Source organism: Ambystoma mexicanum, unplaced genomic scaffold (genome assembly GCF_040938575.1).
Source record: "Ambystoma mexicanum isolate Mex_15411 unplaced genomic scaffold, UKY_AmexF1_1 Mex_scaf1, whole genome shotgun sequence".
Classification (NCBI taxonomy): domain Eukaryota; kingdom Metazoa; phylum Chordata; class Amphibia; order Caudata; family Ambystomatidae; genus Ambystoma; species Ambystoma mexicanum.
Window position 1 is genome coordinate 5,150,136 of NW_027182324.1, and position 21,145 is coordinate 5,171,280.

At 40.9% G+C, this 21,145-nt stretch overlaps 3 non-coding genes across 3 annotated transcripts; all 3 read left to right on the forward strand.

The window, feature by feature from the left end:
* Positions 1-2,270: 2,270 nt before the first annotated feature.
* On the forward strand, positions 2,271-2,344 carry TRNAT-AGU (transfer RNA threonine (anticodon AGU)). The gene has a single exon. It is a non-coding gene; the product is annotated as a tRNA-Thr (tRNA).
* A 9,152-nt stretch (positions 2,345-11,496) lies between these two features.
* TRNAT-AGU (transfer RNA threonine (anticodon AGU)) lies at positions 11,497-11,570 on the forward strand. The gene has a single exon. It is a non-coding gene; the product is annotated as a tRNA-Thr (tRNA).
* A 9,151-nt stretch (positions 11,571-20,721) lies between these two features.
* On the forward strand, positions 20,722-20,795 carry TRNAT-AGU (transfer RNA threonine (anticodon AGU)). Its single transcript has one exon. It is a non-coding gene; the product is annotated as a tRNA-Thr (tRNA).
* The last annotated feature ends 350 nt before the right edge of the window (positions 20,796-21,145 follow it).

Sequence of the window (21,145 nt, forward strand, 5' to 3'; positions counted from 1 at the left end):
TGCCATCAGAAATAGCACATATTAGAATGAGCAATTCATATTTCCTGCTTAATTTTTTGTAAAAGAAGCACCGAACCCTGGACCCTCAGATTAAAAGTCTGATGCTCTACCAACTGAGCTATCCAGGCACAGGGATCACTGCCCATTTGAAACTTGATTTTCACTCTACAGCACCTCCATACATGGCTACCTCACTGGTCAATAAAGGAAATGAATTACTAGTGCATTACACACATTTTGACACTGGAGACATAACTTTTTCAGTCATTCCGTATCCAGATATAGAGATTTGCAGCATCTAGGACTTTAATGGTCACCCACTTACGGATTTGAATGTTTTGCCACATTCATGAGTGCAAACTTGCTCCCCAGTAAAGACGTACATGTGCTCCTCAATGCACACACTGGGCAAGCTGTCCTCTCTAAATCATCGACTAATGATATGCTCGTTTTGTGCAATGGAGTTTCAGTCAATTGGAAAACATTTTGAAAAGTTATATTGCAACAGAAGCCCAGCCTTAAAAAAAAGTGGATTTCACATCTAAATGATTACATGTTGAAGGAAAGGAGGCCAGATGCAAAAAAGGTGCTGTGGCTTAGTTGGTCAAAGCGCCTGTCTAGTAAACAGAGGTCCTGAGTTTGAATCTCAGCAGCACCTTTCTGCTTTTTTTTCGACCAATCTGCCTCCCCAATATTAAAACTTTGTACAAAGATTGCTATTTCATGCTATTTAGTAGCACAGTAAGGCTTGAAATGTTGGCAAAGCATCCAAGAACTCTGGACTCCACTACCTTAGAGTCATATTGCCCAAGGTTGCGATGCCATCAGAAATAGCACATATTAGAATGAGCAATTCATATTTCCTGCTTAATTTTTTGTAAAAGAAGCACAGGTACGCCTGAACAGGGACTTGAACCCTGGGCCCTCAGATTAAAAGTCTGATGCTCTACCCACTGAGCTATCCAGGCACAAGGATCACTGCCTATTTGAAACTTGATTTTCACTCTACAGCACCTCCATACATGGCTACCTCACTGGTCAATAAAGGAAATTAATTACTAGTGCATTACACACTTTTTGACACTGGAGACATAACTTTTTTCAGTCATTCCGTATCCAGATATAGAGATTTGCAGCATCTAGGACTTTAATGGTCACCCACTTACGGATTTGAATGTTTTGCAACATTCATGAGTGCAAACTTGCTCCCCAGTAAAGACGAACATGTGCTCCTCAATGCACACACTGGGCAATGCAGTCCGCTCTAAATCGACGATTAATGACATGCTCGTTTTGTGCAATGGAGTTTCAGTCAATTGGAAAACATTTTGAAAAGTTATATTGCAACAGAAGCCCAGCCTTAAAATAAAGTGGATTTCACTTCTAAATGATTACATGAGGAAGGAAAGGAGACCAGATGCAAAAAAAGGTGCTTGGCTTAGTTGGTTAAAGCGCCTGTCTAGTATACAGGAGGTCCCGAGTTTGAATCTCAGCAGCGCCTCTCTGCTTTTTTTTTGACCAATCTGTCTCCCCAATATTAAAACTTTGTACAAAGATTGCTATTTCATGCTATTTAGAAGCACAGTAAGGCTTGAAATGTTGGCAAAGCATCCAAGAACTCTGGACTCCACTACCTTAGAGTCATATTGCCCAAGGTTGCGATGCCATCAGAAATAGCAAATATTAGAATGAGCAATTCATATTTCCTGCTTAATTTTTTGTAAAAGAAGCAAAGGTACGCCTGAACAGGGACTTGAACCCTGGACCCTCAGATTAAAAGTCTGATGCTCTACCGACTGAGCTATCCAAGCACAGGGATCACTGCCCATTTGAAACTTGATTTTCACTCTACAGCACCTCCATACAATGCTACCTCACTGGTCAATAAAGGAAATGAATTACTAGTGCATTACACACATTTTGACACTGGAGACATAACTTTTTTCAGTCATTCCGTATCCAGATATAGAGATTTGCAGCATGTAGGACTTTAATGGTCACCCACCCCACGGATTTGAATGTTTTGCCACATTCATGAGTGCAAACTTGCTTCCCAGTAAAGACGTACATGTGCTCCTCAATGCACACACTGGGCAATGCAGTCCGCTCAAAATCGACGATTAATGACATGCTCGTTTTGTGCAATGGAGTTTCAGTCAATTGGATAACATTTTGAAAAGTTATATTGCAACAGAAGCCCAGCCTTAAAAAAAGTGGATTTCACTTCTAAATGATTACATGAGGAAGGAAAGGAGACCAGATGCAAAAAAGGTGCTGTGGCTTAGTTGGTTAAAGCGCCTGTCTAGTAAACAGGAGGTCCTGAGTTCGAATCTCAGCAGCGCCTCTCTGCTTTTTTTTTTCGACCAATCTGTCTCCCCAATATTAAAACTTTGTACAAAGATTGCTATTTCATGCTATTTAGAAGCACAGTCAGGCTTGAAATGTTGGCAAAGCATCCAAGAACTCTGGACTCCACTACCTTAGAGTCATATTGCCCAAGGTTGCGATGCCATCAGAAATAGCAAATATTAGAATGAGCAACTCATATTTCCTGCTTAATTTTTTGTAAAAGAAGCACCGAACCCTGGACCCTCAGATTAAAAGTCTGATGCTCTACCGACTGAGCTATCCAGGCACAGGGATCACTGCCCATTTGAAACTTGATTTTCACTCTACAGCACCTCCATACATGGCTACCTCACTGGTCAATAAAGGGAATGAATTACTAGTGCATTACACACATTTTGACACTGGAGACATAACTTTTTCAGTCATTCCGTATCCAGATATAGAGATTTGCAGCATCTAGGACTTTAATGGTCACCCACTTACGGATTTGAATGTTTTGCCACATTCATGAGTGCAAACTTGCTCCCCAGTAAAGACAAACATGTGCTCCTCAATGCACACACTGGGCAATGCAGTCCACTCTAAATCAATGATTAATGACATGCTCGTTTTGTGCAATGGAGTTTCAGTCAATTGGAAAACATTTTGAAAAGTTATATTGCAACAGAAGCCCAGCCTTAAAAAAGTGGATTTCACATCTAAATGATTACATGAGGAAGGAAAGGAGACCAGATGCAAAAAAGGTGCTGTGGCTTAGTTGGTCAAAGTGCCTGTCTAGTAAACAGGAGGTCCTGAGTTTGAATCTCAGCAGCGCCTTTCTGCTTTTTATTCGACCAATCTGTCTCCCCAATATTAAAACTTTGTACAAAGATTGCTATTTCATGCTATTTAGAAGCACAGTCAGGCTTGAAATGTTGGCAAAGCATCCAAGAACTCTGGTCTCCACTACCTTAGAGTCATATTGCCCAAGGTTGCAATGCCATCAGAAATAGCAAATATTAGAATGAGCAATTCATATTTCCTGCTTAATTTTTTGTAAAAGAAGCAAAGGTACGCCTGAACAGGGACTTGAACCCTGGACCCTCAGATTAAATGTCTGATGCTCCACCGACTGAGCTAACCGGGAACAGCGATCACTGTTTGTCTGAAACTTAATTTTCACTCTACAGCATCTCCATACATGGCTACATCACTGGTCAATAAAGGGCATGAATTACTAGTGCATTACACACATTTTGACACTGGAGACATACCTTTTTTCAGTCATTCCGTATCCAGGTATAGAGATTTGCAGCATGTAGGACTTTAATGGTCACCCACCCCACGGATTTGAATGTTTTGCCACATTCATGAGTGCAAACTTGCTTCCCAGTAAAGACGTACATGTGCTCAATAATGCACACACTGGGCAATGCAGTCCACTCTAAATCGTCGATTACTGACATGCTCGTTTTGTGTAATGGAGTTTCAGTCAATTGGAAAACATTTTGAAAAGTTATATTGCAACAGAAGCCCAGCCTTAAAAAAAGTGGATTTCACTTCTAAATGATTACACGAGGAAGGAAAGGAGATCAGACGCAAAAAAGGGGCTGTGGCTTAGTTGGTTAAAGCGCCTGTCTAGGAAACAGGAGATCCTGAGTTTGAATCTCAGCAGCGCCTCTCTGCTTTTTTTTTTCAACCAATCTGTCTCCTCAATATTAAAACTTTGTACAAAGATTGCTATTTCATGCTATTTAGAAGCACAGTCATGCTTGAAATGTTGGCAAAGTATCCAAGAACTCTGGACTCCACTACCTCAGAGTCATATTGCCCAAGGTTGTGATGCCATCAGAAATAGCACACATTAGAATGAGCAATTCATATGTCCTGCTTAATTTTTTGTAAAAGAAGCAAAGGTACGCCTGAACAGGGACTTGAACCCTGGACCCTCAGATTAAAAGTCTAATGCTCTACCACTGAGCTATCCAGGCACATGGATCTCTACCTATTTGAAACTTGATTTTCACTCTACAGCACCTCCATACATGGCTACCTCACTGGTCAATAAAGGAAATGAATTACTAGTGCATTACATACATTTTGACACTGGAGACATAACTTTTTTCAGTCATTCCGTATCCAGATATAGAGATTTGCAGCATGTAGGACTTTAATGGTCACCCACCACACGGATTTGAATGTTTTGCCACATTCATGAGTGCAAACTTGCTCCCCAGTAAAGACGTACATGTGCTCCTCAATGCACACACTGGGCAATGCAGTCCACTCTAAATCGTCGATTATTGACATGCTCATTTTGTGCAATGGAGTTTCAGTCAATTGGAAAACATTTTGAAAAGTTATATTGCAACAGAAGCCCAGCCTTAAAAAAAGTGGATTTCACTTCTAAATGATTACATGAGGAAGGAAAGGAGACGAGATGCAAAAAAGGTGCTGTGGCTTGGTTGGGTAAAGCGCCTGTCTAGTAAACAGGAGATCCTGAGTTCGAATCTCAGCAGCGCCTCTCTGCTTTTTTTTCGACCAATCTGTCTCCCCAATATTAAAACTTTGTACAAAGATTGCTATTTCATGCTATTTAGAAGCACAGTCAGGCTTGAAATGTTGGCAAAGCATCCAAGAACTCTGGACTCCACTACCTTAGAGTCATATTGCCCAAGGTTGCGATGCCATCAGAAATAGCAAATATTAGAATGAGGAACTCATATTTCCTGCTTAATTTTTTGTAAAAGAAGTAAAGGTACACCCAAACAGGAACTTGAACCCTGGACCCTCAGATTAAAAGTCTGATGCTCTACCGACTGAGCCATCCAGGCACAGGGATCACTGACCATTTGAAACTTGATTTTCACTCTACAGCACCTCCATACATGGCTACCTCACTGGTCAATAAAGGAAATGAATTACTAGTGCATTACACACATTATGACACTGGAGACATGACGTTTTTCAGTCATTCCATATCCAGATATAGAGATTTGCAGCATCTAGGACTTTAATGGTCACCCACTCACGGATTTGAATGTTTTGCCACATTCATGAGTGTAAACTTGGTCCCCAGTAAAGACGAACATGTGCTCCTCAATTCACACTCTGGGCAATGCAGTCCGCTCTAAATCTACGATTAATGACATGCTCGTTTTGTGCAATGGAGTTTCAGTCAATTGGAAAACATTTTGAAAAGTTATATTGCAACAGAAGCCCAGCCTTAAAAAAGTGGATTTCACTTCTAAATGATTACATGAGGAAGGAAAGGAGACCAGATGCAAAAAAGGAGCTGTGGCTTAGTTGGTTAAAGCGCCTGTCTAGTAAACAGGAGATCCTGAGTTCGAATATCAACAGCGCCTCTCTGCTTTTTTTTCAACCAATCTGTCTCCCCAATATTAAAACTTTGTACAAAGATTGCTATTTCATGCTATTTAGAAGCACAGTCAGGCTTGAAATGTTGGCAAAGCATCCAAGAACTCTGGACTCCACTACCTTAGAGTCATATTGCCCAAGGTTGCGTTGCCATCAGAAATAGCAAATATTAGAATGAGCAATTCATATTTCCTGCTTAATATTTTGTAAAAGAAGTAAAGGTACACCCAAACAGGAACTTGAACCCTGGACCCTCAGATTAAAAGTCTGATGCTCTACCAACTGAGCTATCCAGGCAGATGGATCTCTGCCTATCTGAAACTTGATTTTCACTCTACAGCACCTCCATACATTGCTACCTCACTGGTCAATAAAGGAAATGAATTACTAGTGCATTACACACATTTTGACACTGGAGACATAACTTTTTTCAGTCATTCCGTATCCGGATATAGAGATTTGCAGCATCTAGGACTTTAATGGTCACCCACTCACGGATTTGAATGTTTTGCCACATTCATGAGTGTAAACTTGCTCCCCAGTAAAGACGAACATGTGCTCCTCAATTCACACACTGGGCAATGCAGTCCGCTCTAAATCGACGATTAATGACATGCTCGTTTTGTGCAATGGAGTTTCAGTCAATTGGAAAACATTTTGAAAAGTTATATTGCAACAGAAGCCCAGCCTTAAAAAAAGTGGATTTCACTTCTAAATGATTACACGAGGAAGGCAAGGAGACCAGATGCAAAAAAGGTGCTGTGGCTAAGTTGGTTAAAGCGCCTGTCTAGTAAACAAGAGATCCTGAGTTTGAATCTCAGCAGCGCCTCTCTGCTTTTTGTTCGACCAATCTGTCTCCCCAATATTAAAACTTTGTACAAAGATTTCTATTTCATGCTATTTAGAAGCACAGTCAGGCTTGAAATGTTGGCAAAGCATCCAAGAACTCTGGACTCCACTACCTTAGAGTCATATTGCCCAAGGTTGCGATGCCATCAGAAATAGCACATATTAGAATGAGCAATTCGTTTTTCCTGCTTAATTTTTTGTAAAAGAAGCAAAGGTACACCTGAACAGGGACTTGAACCCTGGACCCTCAGATTAAAAGTCTGATGCTCTACCGACTGAGCTATCCAAGCACATGGATCACTGACTATTTGAAACTTGATTTTCACTCTACAGCACCTCCATACATGGCTACCTCACTGGTCAATAAAGGAAATGAATTACTAGTGCATTACACACATTTTGACACTGGAGACATAACTTTTTTCAGTCATTCCTTATCCAGATATAGAGATTTGCAGCATCTAGGACTTTAATGGTCACCCACTTACGGATTTGAATGTTTTGCCACATTCATGAGTGCAAACCTGCTCCCCAGTAAAGACGAACATGTGCTCCTCAATGCACACACTGGGCAATGCAGTCCGGTCTAAATCGACGATTAATGACATGCTCGTTTTGTGCAATGGAGTTTCAGTCAATTGGAAAACATTTTGAAAAGTTATATTGCAACAGAAGCCCAGCCTTAAAAAAAGTGGATTTCACTTCTAAATGATTACATGAGGAAGGAAAGGAGACCACTTGCTAAAAAGGTGCTGTGGCTTAGTTGGTTAAAGTGCCTGTCTAGTAAAAAGGAGATCCTGAGCTCGAATCTCAGCAGCGCCTCTCTGCTTTTTTTTCGACCAATCTGTCTCCCCAATATTAAAACTTTGTACAAAGATTGCTATTTAATGCTATTTAGAAGCACAGTCAGGCTTGAAATGTTGGCAAAGCATCCAAGAACTCTGGACTCCACTACCTTAGAGTCATATTGCCCAAGGTTGCGATGCCATCAGAAATAGCACATATTAGAATGAGCAATTCATATTTCCTGCTTAATTTTTTGTAAAAGAAGCAAAGGTAGGCCTGAACAGGGACTTGAACCCTGGACCCTCAGATTAAAAGTCTGATGCTCTACCGACTGAGCTATCCAGGCACAGGGATCACTGCCCATTTGAAACTTGATTTTCACTCTACAGCACCTCCATACATGGCTACCTCACTGGTCAATAAAGGAAATGAATTACTAGTGCATTACACACATTTTGACACTGGAGACATAACTTTTTTCAGTCATTCCCTATCCAGATATAGAGATTTGCAGCATGTAGGACTTTAATGGTCACCCACCCCACGGATTTGAATGTTTTGCCACATTCATGAGTGCAAACTTGCTCCCCAGTAAAGACGTACATGTGCTCCTCAATGCACACACTGGGCAATGCAGTCCACTCTAAATCGTCGATTATTGACATGCTCGTTTTGTGCAATGGAGTTTCAGTCAATTGGAAAACATTTTGAAAAGTTATATTGCAACAGAAGCCCAGCCTTAAAAAAAGTGGATTTCACATCTAAATGATTACATGAGGAAGGAAAGGAGACCAGATGCAAAAAAGGTGCTGTGGCTTAGTTGGTCAAAGCGCCTGTCTAGTAAACAGGAGGTCCTGAGTTTGAATCTCAGCAGCGCCTTTCTGCTTTTTTTTCGACCAATCTGTCTCCCCAATATTAAAACTTTGTACAAAGATTGCTATTTCATGCTATTTAGAAGCACAGTCAGGCTTGAAATGTTCTCAAAGCATCCAAGAACTCTGGACTCCACTACCTTAGAGTCATATTGCCCAAGGTTGCAATGCCATCAGAAATTGCAAATATTGGAATGAGCAATTCATATTTCCTGCTTAATTTTTTGTAAAAGAAGCAAAGGTACGCCTGAACAGGGACTTGAACCCTGGACCCGCAGATTAAAAGTCTGAGGCTCTACCGACTGAGCTATCCAGGCACATGGATTTCTACCTATTTGAAACTTGATTTTCACTCTACAGCACCTCCATACATGGCTACCTCACTGGTCAATAAAGGAAATGAATTACTAGTGCATTACACACATTTTGACACTGGAGACATAACTTTTTTCAGTCATTCCGTATCCAGATATAGAGATTTGCAGCATGTAGGACTTTAATGGTCACCCACCCCACGGATTTGAATGTTTTGCCACATTCATGAGTGCAAACTTGCTCCCCAGTTAAGACGTACATGTGCTCCTCAATGCACACACTGGGCAATGCAGTCCACTCTAAATCGTCGATTACTGACATGCTCGTTTTGTGCAATGGGGTTTCAGTCAATTGGAAAACATTTTGAAAAGTTATATTGCAACAGAAGCCCAGCCTTAAAAAAAGTGGATTTCACTTCTAAATGATTACACGAGGAAGGAAAGGAGATCAGACGCAAAAAAGGTGCTGTGGCTTAGTTGGTTAAAGCGCCTGTCTAGTAAACAGGAGATCCTGAGTTTGAATCTCAGCAGCGCCTCTCTGCTTTTTTTTTTCAACCAATCTGTCTCCTCAATATTAAAACTTTGTACAAAGATTGCTATTTCATGCTATTTAGAAGCACAGTCAGGCTTGAAATGTTGGCAAAGCATCCAAGAACTCTGGACTCCACTACCTTAGAGTCATATTGCCCAAGGTTGCGATGCCATCAGAAATAGCACATATTAGAATGAGCAATTCATATTTCCTGCTTAATTTTTTGTAAAAGAAGCACCGAACCCTGGACCCTCAGATTAAAAGTCTGATGCTCTACCAACTGAGCTATCCAGGCACAGGGATCACTGCCCATTTGAAACTTGATTTTCACTCTACAGCACCTCCATACATGGCTACCTCACTGGTCAATAAAGGAAATGAATTACTAGTGCATTACACACATTTTGACACTGGAGACATAACTTTTTCAGTCATTCCGTATCCAGATATAGAGATTTGCAGCATCTAGGACTTTAATGGTCACCCACTTACGGATTTGAATGTTTTGCCACATTCATGAGTGCAAACTTGCTCCCCAGTAAAGACGTACATGTGCTCCTCAATGCACACACTGGGCAAGCTGTCCTCTCTAAATCATCGACTAATGATATGCTCGTTTTGTGCAATGGAGTTTCAGTCAATTGGAAAACATTTTGAAAAGTTATATTGCAACAGAAGCCCAGCCTTAAAAAAAAGTGGATTTCACATCTAAATGATTACATGTTGAAGGAAAGGAGGCCAGATGCAAAAAAGGTGCTGTGGCTTAGTTGGTCAAAGCGCCTGTCTAGTAAACAGAGGTCCTGAGTTTGAATCTCAGCAGCACCTTTCTGCTTTTTTTTCGACCAATCTGCCTCCCCAATATTAAAACTTTGTACAAAGATTGCTATTTCATGCTATTTAGTAGCACAGTAAGGCTTGAAATGTTGGCAAAGCATCCAAGAACTCTGGACTCCACTACCTTAGAGTCATATTGCCCAAGGTTGCGATGCCATCAGAAATAGCACATATTAGAATGAGCAATTCATATTTCCTGCTTAATTTTTTGTAAAAGAAGCACAGGTACGCCTGAACAGGGACTTGAACCCTGGGCCCTCAGATTAAAAGTCTGATGCTCTACCCACTGAGCTATCCAGGCACAAGGATCACTGCCTATTTGAAACTTGATTTTCACTCTACAGCACCTCCATACATGGCTACCTCACTGGTCAATAAAGGAAATTAATTACTAGTGCATTACACACTTTTTGACACTGGAGACATAACTTTTTTCAGTCATTCCGTATCCAGATATAGAGATTTGCAGCATCTAGGACTTTAATGGTCACCCACTTACGGATTTGAATGTTTTGCAACATTCATGAGTGCAAACTTGCTCCCCAGTAAAGACGAACATGTGCTCCTCAATGCACACACTGGGCAATGCAGTCCGCTCTAAATCGACGATTAATGACATGCTCGTTTTGTGCAATGGAGTTTCAGTCAATTGGAAAACATTTTGAAAAGTTATATTGCAACAGAAGCCCAGCCTTAAAATAAAGTGGATTTCACTTCTAAATGATTACATGAGGAAGGAAAGGAGACCAGATGCAAAAAAAGGTGCTTGGCTTAGTTGGTTAAAGCGCCTGTCTAGTATACAGGAGGTCCCGAGTTTGAATCTCAGCAGCGCCTCTCTGCTTTTTTTTTGACCAATCTGTCTCCCCAATATTAAAACTTTGTACAAAGATTGCTATTTCATGCTATTTAGAAGCACAGTAAGGCTTGAAATGTTGGCAAAGCATCCAAGAACTCTGGACTCCACTACCTTAGAGTCATATTGCCCAAGGTTGCGATGCCATCAGAAATAGCAAATATTAGAATGAGCAATTCATATTTCCTGCTTAATTTTTTGTAAAAGAAGCAAAGGTACGCCTGAACAGGGACTTGAACCCTGGACCCTCAGATTAAAAGTCTGATGCTCTACCGACTGAGCTATCCAAGCACAGGGATCACTGCCCATTTGAAACTTGATTTTCACTCTACAGCACCTCCATACAATGCTACCTCACTGGTCAATAAAGGAAATGAATTACTAGTGCATTACACACATTTTGACACTGGAGACATAACTTTTTTCAGTCATTCCGTATCCAGATATAGAGATTTGCAGCATGTAGGACTTTAATGGTCACCCACCCCACGGATTTGAATGTTTTGCCACATTCATGAGTGCAAACTTGCTTCCCAGTAAAGACGTACATGTGCTCCTCAATGCACACACTGGGCAATGCAGTCCGCTCAAAATCGACGATTAATGACATGCTCGTTTTGTGCAATGGAGTTTCAGTCAATTGGATAACATTTTGAAAAGTTATATTGCAACAGAAGCCCAGCCTTAAAAAAAGTGGATTTCACTTCTAAATGATTACATGAGGAAGGAAAGGAGACCAGATGCAAAAAAGGTGCTGTGGCTTAGTTGGTTAAAGCGCCTGTCTAGTAAACAGGAGGTCCTGAGTTCGAATCTCAGCAGCGCCTCTCTGCTTTTTTTTTTCGACCAATCTGTCTCCCCAATATTAAAACTTTGTACAAAGATTGCTATTTCATGCTATTTAGAAGCACAGTCAGGCTTGAAATGTTGGCAAAGCATCCAAGAACTCTGGACTCCACTACCTTAGAGTCATATTGCCCAAGGTTGCGATGCCATCAGAAATAGCAAATATTAGAATGAGCAACTCATATTTCCTGCTTAATTTTTTGTAAAAGAAGCACCGAACCCTGGACCCTCAGATTAAAAGTCTGATGCTCTACCGACTGAGCTATCCAGGCACAGGGATCACTGCCCATTTGAAACTTGATTTTCACTCTACAGCACCTCCATACATGGCTACCTCACTGGTCAATAAAGGGAATGAATTACTAGTGCATTACACACATTTTGACACTGGAGACATAACTTTTTCAGTCATTCCGTATCCAGATATAGAGATTTGCAGCATCTAGGACTTTAATGGTCACCCACTTACGGATTTGAATGTTTTGCCACATTCATGAGTGCAAACTTGCTCCCCAGTAAAGACAAACATGTGCTCCTCAATGCACACACTGGGCAATGCAGTCCACTCTAAATCAATGATTAATGACATGCTCGTTTTGTGCAATGGAGTTTCAGTCAATTGGAAAACATTTTGAAAAGTTATATTGCAACAGAAGCCCAGCCTTAAAAAAGTGGATTTCACATCTAAATGATTACATGAGGAAGGAAAGGAGACCAGATGCAAAAAAGGTGCTGTGGCTTAGTTGGTCAAAGTGCCTGTCTAGTAAACAGGAGGTCCTGAGTTTGAATCTCAGCAGCGCCTTTCTGCTTTTTATTCGACCAATCTGTCTCCCCAATATTAAAACTTTGTACAAAGATTGCTATTTCATGCTATTTAGAAGCACAGTCAGGCTTGAAATGTTGGCAAAGCATCCAAGAACTCTGGTCTCCACTACCTTAGAGTCATATTGCCCAAGGTTGCAATGCCATCAGAAATAGCAAATATTAGAATGAGCAATTCATATTTCCTGCTTAATTTTTTGTAAAAGAAGCAAAGGTACGCCTGAACAGGGACTTGAACCCTGGACCCTCAGATTAAATGTCTGATGCTCCACCGACTGAGCTAACCGGGAACAGCGATCACTGTTTGTCTGAAACTTAATTTTCACTCTACAGCATCTCCATACATGGCTACATCACTGGTCAATAAAGGGCATGAATTACTAGTGCATTACACACATTTTGACACTGGAGACATACCTTTTTTCAGTCATTCCGTATCCAGGTATAGAGATTTGCAGCATGTAGGACTTTAATGGTCACCCACCCCACGGATTTGAATGTTTTGCCACATTCATGAGTGCAAACTTGCTTCCCAGTAAAGACGTACATGTGCTCAATAATGCACACACTGGGCAATGCAGTCCACTCTAAATCGTCGATTACTGACATGCTCGTTTTGTGTAATGGAGTTTCAGTCAATTGGAAAACATTTTGAAAAGTTATATTGCAACAGAAGCCCAGCCTTAAAAAAAGTGGATTTCACTTCTAAATGATTACACGAGGAAGGAAAGGAGATCAGACGCAAAAAAGGGGCTGTGGCTTAGTTGGTTAAAGCGCCTGTCTAGGAAACAGGAGATCCTGAGTTTGAATCTCAGCAGCGCCTCTCTGCTTTTTTTTTTCAACCAATCTGTCTCCTCAATATTAAAACTTTGTACAAAGATTGCTATTTCATGCTATTTAGAAGCACAGTCATGCTTGAAATGTTGGCAAAGTATCCAAGAACTCTGGACTCCACTACCTCAGAGTCATATTGCCCAAGGTTGTGATGCCATCAGAAATAGCACACATTAGAATGAGCAATTCATATGTCCTGCTTAATTTTTTGTAAAAGAAGCAAAGGTACGCCTGAACAGGGACTTGAACCCTGGACCCTCAGATTAAAAGTCTAATGCTCTACCACTGAGCTATCCAGGCACATGGATCTCTACCTATTTGAAACTTGATTTTCACTCTACAGCACCTCCATACATGGCTACCTCACTGGTCAATAAAGGAAATGAATTACTAGTGCATTACATACATTTTGACACTGGAGACATAACTTTTTTCAGTCATTCCGTATCCAGATATAGAGATTTGCAGCATGTAGGACTTTAATGGTCACCCACCACACGGATTTGAATGTTTTGCCACATTCATGAGTGCAAACTTGCTCCCCAGTAAAGACGTACATGTGCTCCTCAATGCACACACTGGGCAATGCAGTCCACTCTAAATCGTCGATTATTGACATGCTCATTTTGTGCAATGGAGTTTCAGTCAATTGGAAAACATTTTGAAAAGTTATATTGCAACAGAAGCCCAGCCTTAAAAAAAGTGGATTTCACTTCTAAATGATTACATGAGGAAGGAAAGGAGACGAGATGCAAAAAAGGTGCTGTGGCTTGGTTGGGTAAAGCGCCTGTCTAGTAAACAGGAGATCCTGAGTTCGAATCTCAGCAGCGCCTCTCTGCTTTTTTTTCGACCAATCTGTCTCCCCAATATTAAAACTTTGTACAAAGATTGCTATTTCATGCTATTTAGAAGCACAGTCAGGCTTGAAATGTTGGCAAAGCATCCAAGAACTCTGGACTCCACTACCTTAGAGTCATATTGCCCAAGGTTGCGATGCCATCAGAAATAGCAAATATTAGAATGAGGAACTCATATTTCCTGCTTAATTTTTTGTAAAAGAAGTAAAGGTACACCCAAACAGGAACTTGAACCCTGGACCCTCAGATTAAAAGTCTGATGCTCTACCGACTGAGCCATCCAGGCACAGGGATCACTGACCATTTGAAACTTGATTTTCACTCTACAGCACCTCCATACATGGCTACCTCACTGGTCAATAAAGGAAATGAATTACTAGTGCATTACACACATTATGACACTGGAGACATGACGTTTTTCAGTCATTCCATATCCAGATATAGAGATTTGCAGCATCTAGGACTTTAATGGTCACCCACTCACGGATTTGAATGTTTTGCCACATTCATGAGTGTAAACTTGGTCCCCAGTAAAGACGAACATGTGCTCCTCAATTCACACTCTGGGCAATGCAGTCCGCTCTAAATCTACGATTAATGACATGCTCGTTTTGTGCAATGGAGTTTCAGTCAATTGGAAAACATTTTGAAAAGTTATATTGCAACAGAAGCCCAGCCTTAAAAAAGTGGATTTCACTTCTAAATGATTACATGAGGAAGGAAAGGAGACCAGATGCAAAAAAGGAGCTGTGGCTTAGTTGGTTAAAGCGCCTGTCTAGTAAACAGGAGATCCTGAGTTCGAATATCAACAGCGCCTCTCTGCTTTTTTTTCAACCAATCTGTCTCCCCAATATTAAAACTTTGTACAAAGATTGCTATTTCATGCTATTTAGAAGCACAGTCAGGCTTGAAATGTTGGCAAAGCATCCAAGAACTCTGGACTCCACTACCTTAGAGTCATATTGCCCAAGGTTGCGTTGCCATCAGAAATAGCAAATATTAGAATGAGCAATTCATATTTCCTGCTTAATATTTTGTAAAAGAAGTAAAGGTACACCCAAACAGGAACTTGAACCCTGGACCCTCAGATTAAAAGTCTGATGCTCTACCAACTGAGCTATCCAGGCAGATGGATCTCTGCCTATCTGAAACTTGATTTTCACTCTACAGCACCTCCATACATTGCTACCTCACTGGTCAATAAAGGAAATGAATTACTAGTGCATTACACACATTTTGACACTGGAGACATAACTTTTTTCAGTCATTCCGTATCCAGATATAGAGATTTGCAGCATCTAGGACTTTAATGGTCACCCACTCACGGATTTGAATGTTTTGCCACATTCATGAGTGTAAACTTGCTCCCCAGTAAAGACGAACATGTGCTCCTCAATTCACACACTGGGCAATGCAGTCCGCTCTAAATCGACGATTAATGACATGCTCGTTTTGTGCAATGGAGTTTCAGTCAATTGGAAAACATTTTGAAAAGTTATATTGCAACAGAAGCCCAGCCTTAAAAAAAGTGGATTTCACTTCTAAATGATTACACGAGGAAGGCAAGGAGACCAGATGCAAAAAAGGTGCTGTGGCTTAGTTGGTTAAAGCGCCTGTCTAGTAAACAAGAGATCCTGAGTTTGAATCTCAGCAGCGCCTCTCTGCTTTTTGTTCGACCAATCTGTCTCCCCAATATTAAAACTTTGTACAAAGATTTCTATTTCATGCTATTTAGAAGCACAGTCAGGCTTGAAATGTTGGCAAAGCATCCAAGAACTCTGGACTCCACTACCTTAGAGTCATATTGCCCAAGGTTGCGATGCCATCAGAAATAGCACATATTAGAATGAGCAATTCGTATTTCCTGCTTAATTTTTTGTAAAAGAAGCAAAGGTACGCCTGAACAGGGACTTGAACCCTGGACCCTCAGATTAAAAGTCTGATGCTCTACCGACTGAGCTATCCAAGCACATGGATCACTGACTATTTGAAACTTGATTTTCACTCTACAGCACCTCCATACATGGCTACCTCACTGGTCAATAAAGGAAATGAATTACTAGTGCATTACACACATTTTGACACTGGAGACATAACTTTTTTCAGTCATTCCTTATCCAGATATAGAGATTTGCAGCATCTAGGACTTTAATGGTCACCCACTTACGGATTTGAATGTTTTGCCACATTCATGAGTGCAAACCTGCTCCCCAGTAAAGACGAACATGTGCTCCTCAATGCACACACTGGGCAATGCAGTCCGGTCTAAATCGACGATTAATGACATGCTCGTTTTGTGCAATGGAGTTTCAGTCAATTGGAAAACATTTTGAAAAGTTATATTGCAACAGAAGCCCAGCCTTAAAAAAAGTGGATTTCACTTCTAAATGATTACATGAGGAAGGAAAGGAGACCACTTGCTAAAAAGGTGCTGTGGCTTAGTTGGTTAAAGTGCCTGTCTAGTAAAAAGGAGATCCTGAGCTCGAATCTCAGCGGCGCCTCTCTGCTTTTTTTTCGACCAATCTGTCTCCCCAATATTAAAACTTTGTACAAAGATTGCTATTTAATGCTATTTAGAAGCACAGTCAGGCTTGAAATGTTGGCAAAGCATCCAAGAACTCTGGACTCCACTACCTTAGAGTCATATTGCCCAAGGTTGCGATGCCATCAGAAATAGCACATATTAGAATGAGCAATTCATATTTCCTGCTTAATTTTTTGTAAAAGAAGCAAAGGTACGCCTGAACAGGGACTTGAACCCTGGACCCTCAGATTAAAAGTCTGATGCTCTACCGACTGAGCTATCCAGGCACAGGGATCACTGCCCATTTGAAACTTGATTTTCACTCTACAGCACCTCCATACATGGCTACCTCACTGGTCAATAAAGGGAATGAATTACTAGTGCATTACACACATTTTGACACTGGAGACATAACTTTTTCAGTCATTCCGTATCCAGATATAGAGATTTGCAGCATCTAGGACTTTAATGGTCACCCACCCCACGGATTTGAATGTTTTGCCACATTCATAAGTGCAAACTTGCTCCCCAGTAAAGACGTACATGTGCTCCTCAATGCACACACTGGGCAATGCAGTCCACTCTAAATCGTCGATTATTGACATGCTCGTTTTGTGCAATGGAGTTTCAGTCAATTGGAAAACATTTTGAAAAGTTATATTGCAACAGAAGCCCAGCCTTAAAAAAAGTGGATTTCACATCTAAATGATTACATGAGGAAGGAAAGGAGACCAGATGCAAAAAAGGTGCTGTGGCTTAGTTGGTCAAAGCGCCTGTCTAGTAAACAGGAGATCCTGAGTTTGAATCTCAGCAGCGCCTTTCTGCTTTTTTTTCGACCAATCTGTCTCCCCAATATTAAAACTTTGTACAAAGATTGCTATTTCATGCTATTTAGAAGCACAGTCAGGCTTGAAATGTTCGCAAAGCATCCAAGAACTCTGGACTCCACTACCTTAGAGTCATATTGCCCAAGGTTGCAATGCCATCAGAAATTGCAAATATTGGAATGAGCAATTCATATTTCCTGCTTAATTTTTTGTAAAAGAAGCAAAGGTACGCCTGAACAGGGACTTGAACCCTGGACCCGCAGATTAAAAGTCTGAGGCTCTACCGACTGAGCTATCCAGGCACATGGATTTCTACCTATTTGAAACTTGATTTTCACTCTACAGCACCTCCATACATGGCTACCTCACTGGTCAATAAAGGAAATGAATTACTAGTGCATTACACACATTTTGACACTGGAGACATAACTTTTTTCAGTCATTCCGTATCCAGATATAGAGATTTGCAGCATCTAGGACTTTAATGGTCACCCACCCCACGGATTTGAATGTTTTGCCACATTCATGAGTGCAAACTTGCTCCCCAGTTAAGACGTACATGTGCTCCTCAATGCACACACTGGGCAATGCAGTCCACTCTAAATCGTCGATTACTGACATGCTCGTTTTGTGCAATGGGGTTTCAGTCAATTGGAAAACATTTTGAAAAGTTATATTGCAACAGAAGCCCAGCCTTAAAAAAAGTGGATTTCACTTCTAAATGATTACACGAGGAAGGAAAGGAGATCAGACGCAAAAAAGGTGCTGTGGCTTAGTTGGTTAAAGCGCCTGTCTAGTAAACAGGAGATCCTGAGTTTGAATCTCAGCAGCGCCTCTCTGCTTTTTTTTTTCAACCAATCTGTCTCCTCAATATTAAAACTTTGTACAAAGATTGCTATTTCATGCTATTTAGAAGCACAGTCAGGCTTGAAATGTTGGCAAAGCATCCAAGAACTCTGGACTCCACTACCTTAGAGTCATATTGCCCAAGGTTGCGATGCCATCAGAAATAGCACATACTAGAATGAGCAATTCATATTTCCTGCTTAATTTTTTGTAAAAGAAGCACCGAACCCTGGACCCTCAGATTAAAAGTCTGATGCTCTACCAACTGAGCTATCCAGGCACAGGGATCACTGCCCATTTGAAACTTGATTTTCACTCTACAGCACCTCCATACATGGCTACCTCACTGGTCAATAAAGGAAATGAATTACTAGTGCATTACACACATTTTGACACTGGAGACATAACTTTTTCAGTCATTCCGTATCCAGATATAGAGATTTGCAGCATCTAGGACTTTAATGGTCACCCACTTACGGATTTGAATGTTTTGCCACATTCATGAGTGCAAACTTGCTCCCCAGTAAAGACGTACATGTGCTCCTCAATGCACACACTGGGCAAGCTGTCCTCTCTAAATCATCGACTAATGATATGCTCGTTTTGTGCAATGGAGTTTCAGTCAATTGGAAAACATTTTGAAAAGTTATATTGCAACAGAAGCCCAGCCTTAAAAAAAAGTGGATTTCACATCTAAATGATTACATGTTGAAGGAAAGGAGGCCAGATGCAAAAAAGGTGCTGTGGCTTAGTTGGTCAAAGCGCCTGTCTAGTAAACAGAGGTCCTGAGTTTGAATCTCAGCAGCACCTTTCTGCTTTTTTTTCGACCAATCTGCCTCCCCAATATTAAAACTTTGTACAAAGATTGCTATTTCATGCTATTTAGTAGCACAGTAAGGCTTGAAATGTTGGCAAAGCATCCAAGAACTCTGGACTCCACTACCTTAGAGTCATATTGCCCAAGGTTGCGATGCCATCAGAAATAGCACATATTAGAATGAGCAATTCATATTTCCTGCTTAATTTTTTGTAAAAGAAGCACAGGTACGCCTGAACAGGGACTTGAACCCTGGGCCCTCAGATTAAAAGTCTGATGCTCTACCCACTGAGCTATCCAGGCACAAGGATCACTGCCTATTTGAAACTTGATTTTCACTCTACAGCACCTCCATACATGGCTACCTCACTGGTCAATAAAGGAAATTAATTACTAGTGCATTACACACTTTTTGACACTGGAGACATAACTTTTTTCAGTCATTCCGTATCCAGATATAGAGATTTGCAGCATCTAGGACTTTAATGGTCACCCACTTACGGATTTGAATGTTTTGCAACATTCATGAGTGCAAACTTGCTCCCCAGTAAAGACGAACATGTGCTCCTCAATGCACACACTGGGCAATGCAGTCCGCTCTAAATCGACGATTAATGACATGCTCGTTTTGTGCAATGGAGTTTCAGTCAATTGGAAAACATTTTGAAAAGTTATATTGCAACAGAAGCCCAGCCTTAAAATAAAGTGGATTTCACTTCTAAATGATTACATGAGGAAGGAAAGGAGACCAGATGCAAAAAAAGGTGCTTGGCTTAGTTGGTTAAAGCGCCTGTCTAGTATACAGGAGGTCCTGAGTTTGAATCTCAGCAGCGCCTCTCTGCTTTTTTTTTGACCAATCTGTCTCCCCAATATTAAAACTTTGTACAAAGATTGCTATTTCATGCTATTTAGAAGCACAGTAAGGCTTGAAATGTTGGCAAAGCATCCAAGAACTCTGGACTCCACTACCTTAGAGTCATATTGCCCAAGGTTGCGATGCCATCAGAAATAGCAAATATTAGAATGAGCAATTCATATTTCCTGCTTAATTTTTTGTAAAAGAAGCAAAGGTACGCCTGAACAGGGACTTGAACCCTGGACCCTCAGATTAAAAGTCTGATGCTCTACCGACTGAGCTATCCAAGCACAGGGATCACTGCCCATTTGAAACTTGATTTTCACTCTACAGCACCTCCATACAATGCTACCTCACTGGTCAATAAAGGAAATGAATTACTAGTGCATTACACACATTTTGACACTGGAGACATAACTTTTTTCAGTCATTCCGTATCCAGATATAGAGATTTGCAGCATGTAGGACTTTAATGGTCACCCACCCCACGGATTTGAATGTTTTGCCACATTCATGAGTGCAAACTTGCTTCCCAGTAAAGACGTACATGTGCTCCTCAATGCACACACTGGGCAATGCAGTCCGCTCAAAATCGACGATTAATGACATGCTCGTTTTGTGCAATGGAGTTTCAGTCAATTGGATAACATTTTGAAAAGTTATATTGCAACAGAAGCCCAGCCTTAAAAAAAGTGGATTTCACTTCTAAATGATTACATGAGGAAGGAAAGGAGACCAGATGCAAAAAAGGTGCTGTGGCTTAGTTGGTTAAAGCGCCTGTCTAGTAAACAGGAGGTCCTGAGTTCGAATCTCAGCAGCGCCTCTCTGCTTTTTTTTTTCGACCAATCTGTCTCCCCAATATTAAAACTTTGTACAAAGATTGCTATTTCATGCTATTTAGAAGCACAGTCAGGCTTGAAATGTTGGCAAAGCATCCAAGAACTCTGGACTCCACTACCTTAGAGTCATATTGCCCAAGGTTGCGATGCCATCAGAAATAGCAAATATTAGAATGAGCAACTCATATTTCCTGCTTAATTTTTTGTAAAAGAAGCACCGAACCCTGGACCCTCAGATTAAAAGTCTGATGCTCTACCGACTGAGCTATCCAGGCACAGGGATCACTGCCCATTTGAAACTTGATTTTCACTCTACAGCACCTCCATACATGGC